Genomic DNA, 4,279 nt, shown 5'->3' with positions numbered 1-4,279 from the left:
TGTGTGTGTGTGTGTGTGTGTATATATATATATGTTGAAGAAAGATATATCTCTGGATGGTAGTTTATAAGTTTCCTCTTTTCACATTTCTCTCTTTTTAATTAGTTTTATTTCAGTATATAATATTTTCACAATCAGAAAAACAAAACAAATGTAATTTACAAAATAAAAATATAGCTCCCTAATTATCATTTCAATACTTTGCATTGGATATCAGTCAAGACTTAAAAATGATTGTGTCAGTCACCAATCTAATTTTTGAGGATGTTTATTGGCTTCTGTTTGTGATAGGAATCACAAGATACAGAGATGGTAAGGGGATACAATTACCCAGCACATTACAAAACCAGCTTTAAAACAATGTCTCTCACTTTCTTCCTTCCTGTTTTGTTTAATTTCTGTATGTGGTATTGTCTATTTTAATTTTCCTTTCTTCACCTCCATCCTATTCTCACTAGTCAATGCATAGAATTCTATTTAGTCCCTATTGAGAGTCCATTACCATATAAAAAGTGGGAAAAATAGTTTATTTTGTCATGGTTTTAGAAAATGTCATATCCATTAAACATCTATCAAACTGCTTCATATGAAAAGCTTGTCTTGCTGAAACTATAAGTCATATTTCAATTAATTTCTTCCCAATCATTCACATTTAGTCTACTAAAATATATGGAATAAGAGATAGAAGCTTATTTTTAATCTACTGAAGTGATAAGAATGGAACCACAATATGGCTTTAATGACCATTTGAAGGCTCATTAGGTGGAATTGTCTGAGGAATTTTGTTATGACTATAATTTTAGAAACAGAATATATGGCTGAAACAGACCTAAGCACCCTTCAGAATTTGCTGTACTTTCAGCAGTTTTTTTCTTTTTCTTTTTCTTTTTTGTTGTGAGCAATTGCTTTCAGAACTTTGTGTACTATGTTTTTAGAAATGGTCTTTCCATAGACTCTCTAGCCTGAAATTAGAATTCTCAAATGAATACATACGAGGTCAATAAAATACCACATTATTAATTCACTTTACAGATACTTTGATGCTTTAACATTGTAATATTCAACTGGTGAATAAAGGACTTAACAGAGGGGGGTAGACTTTCATTTAAATTGATGCTTGAGCTTTGCAATTACTTCAAATGTCATTGCTGATATTTGAAGAGCTTTCCAGGGGAATTTTTCTCAAGGTGGCTATTTGACTGATATGATTAACTTTAGACTCCATCTTGATGCCACTAGACTGTAAGATGAAAATTAGTCTTATCTTGCAATGTGTGCCAGGTTTGAATTAATAAGCCTTTTTCAACTTATACATTATGTAAATCTGATTGTGAAACTAGAATTGAGGTGTTGTTCTTAGAAAAAGTGCAGACAATACCAATATATCAGTTATTAAATTATGGATGTGGGCAGTTCTTCATTAGCAATTTAGTTTATTTTGCTAAACTCTTCTTCAAAAATACTTTAAAGTCAGTAAAAATATGTAGCAAGTTTTAATTACCTAGTAAGGAAATCAAGAAATCTTATTAAAATCTTTTGTTATTTGTCATATTCATTAATTTAAAAAAGTATAATATACACAAGCAATTCATAAATAAAGTATTTTTTTCTTTTGGCTAAAAGATGCTTTGGAAAACATTTATTCAATGTGTTTTTTTTAATTTACTCTTACACTTTCATATTCATATTTATTGACAATTCCTTCCATTATAATTGTTCATTGACTTGAAGGAACTTATAAGACAATTTTAAATACCATTTTAATTTATTTAATTTTTTTTTTACTTTTATTGTGGTGAAAACATACACAAACTTTTGCCAACATAATAACATCCCTATTTACAGCTATTTACAGGGACATTGATGGCATTTTTCATGTTGTGCCACCGTTATTGCTATCCTTTTGAAAAATATTCTACCATCAATAGCATAAACTCAATGCCCCACAAACAAAAGCTTCCCATTTCCCCCTCCTTCTTACCCTTGATAATCACTAATAATCTTTGATTTCTACATATATAAAAAAAAAAAAAAATCCTAGGAAGGAAGATTGGGCAATCTAGTTCCGTAGTGATACTGCCTCAGAAACTCAAGGAGAAGTCCCTCTGAGTTGGGTCTGACACAACTACGATAAGTTTATCTAGGAATTTAGCCTCCCCTCCCCTCCCATCCTGGTAACAACAAAGTTTCCTTCTATGTATAAACCTTTCCTTGACTTTTTACAATAGTGGACTAATATAATGTTTTTCCTTCTGTGATTGACTTATTTCACTCAGCATAATGTCCTCCAAGTTCATGCATGTTATGAGGTGTTTTGCAAATTCAACATTAGTCTTTGGGTTGCATGGTATTCCATTATGTGTATGTACCACAACTTGTTTATCCATTCCTCGGTTGATGGGCACTTGGATTATTTTCATCTCTTTGCCATTGTGAATAGTGCTGTGATGAACATGATGTACATAGTTCTGTTCATGTCCTAGCTTTCACTTCTTTAGGATATATACCTAGTAATGGTATTGCTGGGTCAAATGATATTTCTATTTCTAACTTTTTAAGGAATCACCATACCAATTTCCACAGTGGTTGTATCATTTTAAGTACCATCAGCAGTGTATGAGAGTCCCAATCTTGCCACATCCTCACTAGCATTTCTTTTTTTGTCTTATTGAATTTAGCTATTAATGCTGAGGTTGAGATGTTATCTCATGGTGGTTTTGATTTGCATTTTTCTAATGATTTTGAATGTTTCTTCATGTGTTTGTTGTCTGCCTGAATATCTTCTTTAGTGAATTGTCTGTTCAGATCTTCTGCCCATTTTTTAACTGAATTGTTTGACTTTTTGATGTTGAGGTGTTGGTGTTTTCTATAAATTTTAGAGATAAGTCATTTTTCTGATATGTTATTGCCAACTATTATTTCTCCATTCTGTAGGTTATCTTTTTACTCTTTGGGGAAGTCTTTTGATGTACATAAGATATTAATTTTTATAAGGTCCCAATCATCTAGTTTATCTTCTGCCTACTTGTGAATTTTGGGTTATGCTTGATAATCTATTTATGCCATAAATTAGGGTCCCTAAATTTGTCCTTATTTTTTCTTTGAATAACTTTATTGTTTTAGGTTTCACATTTAAGTCTTTGATCGATCTGGAGTTCGTGTTTGTGTATGGCGTAAGTTATGGATCTTGTTTCATTTTTCTGCAAATAGATATCCAATTTTGCCAGCACCATTTGTGAAAGAGACTTCTTCTTCCCCATTTAATGGATTTGGCCCTTTGTCAAAGATCAGCTGACCATAGGTTTAGGGACTGATTTCTTGCCTCTCAACTCAGTTCTGGTCTATGTTCTGTCTTTGTACCAGTACCAGGCTGTTTTGACAACCATGGCTATTAGAGGTTTTGAGATCTGGGAGTATGAAACATCCTACTTTATTCTTTTTGTTCAGTAGTTCTTTGCTTTTAGGAGGTTCTTTCCTTTCCCTATAAAATTAGTGATTGATTTTTCCATGTCTTTAAAGAATGTTGATGAATCTGGATTGGGATTGCATTGAATGTATAGATTGCTTTAGGTAGTGTTAACATTTTCACAATGTTTAATCTTCCTATCCATGAGCATGGTATGTTCTTCCATTTATGTAGATGTCTTACAGTTTTTTTCTTAAAAGAAAATTATATATATATATATATATATATATATATGTGTATATATATATGTGTGTATATATATATGTGTGTATATATATATATATATATGGTGTAATCCTTGCACAGCAGCCATGCTAATCTTCTCTGTATCATCCCAATTTTAGTATATGTGCTGCCAAAGTGAGCACTCTCATAGTTTCTTGAAGTAGTGTTTTGTAGTTTCGTTTGTATAAGTCTTTGTGTTCCTGGTAAGATTTATTCCCAAGTATTTTGTCTTGTTGGTAGCTATTGTAAATGGTATTCCTTTCCTTATTCCCTTTTCAGAGACCTCTTTGCTGGTGTATAGGAATCTGTTTTTTGTATGTCGATCTTGTATCCTGCAACTATGCTAAATCTTTCTACAAGTTCCAGTAGTTTTCTTGCTGAGTCTCTCAGGTTTCTATGTATAGGATCATATCAACTGCAAATAAGGATAATTTGGATGCCTTTGATTTCTCTTTCCTGCCTTATGTCCTGTCTAAGACTTCCAATATACCATTGAACAGAAGTGGAGACAGAGGGTCTCCTTGCCTGGTTCTTGTTCACAAAGGGAATCTTTTCAGTATCTTGCCATTGAGAATAATGTTGGCTCTT

At 32.2% G+C, this 4,279-nt stretch overlaps 1 non-coding gene across 1 annotated transcript; it reads right to left on the bottom strand.

The window, feature by feature from the left end:
- Window positions 1-3,726: 3,726 nt before the first annotated feature.
- LOC122149857 lies at window positions 3,727-3,834 on the bottom strand. The gene has a single exon (XR_006163368.1). It is a non-coding gene; the product is annotated as a U6 spliceosomal RNA (small nuclear RNA).
- Window positions 3,835-4,279: the final 445 nt, after the last annotated feature.

This window comes from Orycteropus afer, unplaced genomic scaffold (assembly GCF_000298275.1).
Source record: "Orycteropus afer afer isolate SDZICR_OR568_19922 unplaced genomic scaffold, OryAfe1.0 scaffold00055, whole genome shotgun sequence".
Classification (NCBI taxonomy): Eukaryota; Metazoa; Chordata; class Mammalia; order Tubulidentata; family Orycteropodidae; genus Orycteropus; species Orycteropus afer.
The sequence above is the reverse complement of the archived record's forward strand: the minus strand, read 5'-3'. Positions and strand labels throughout refer to the sequence as shown.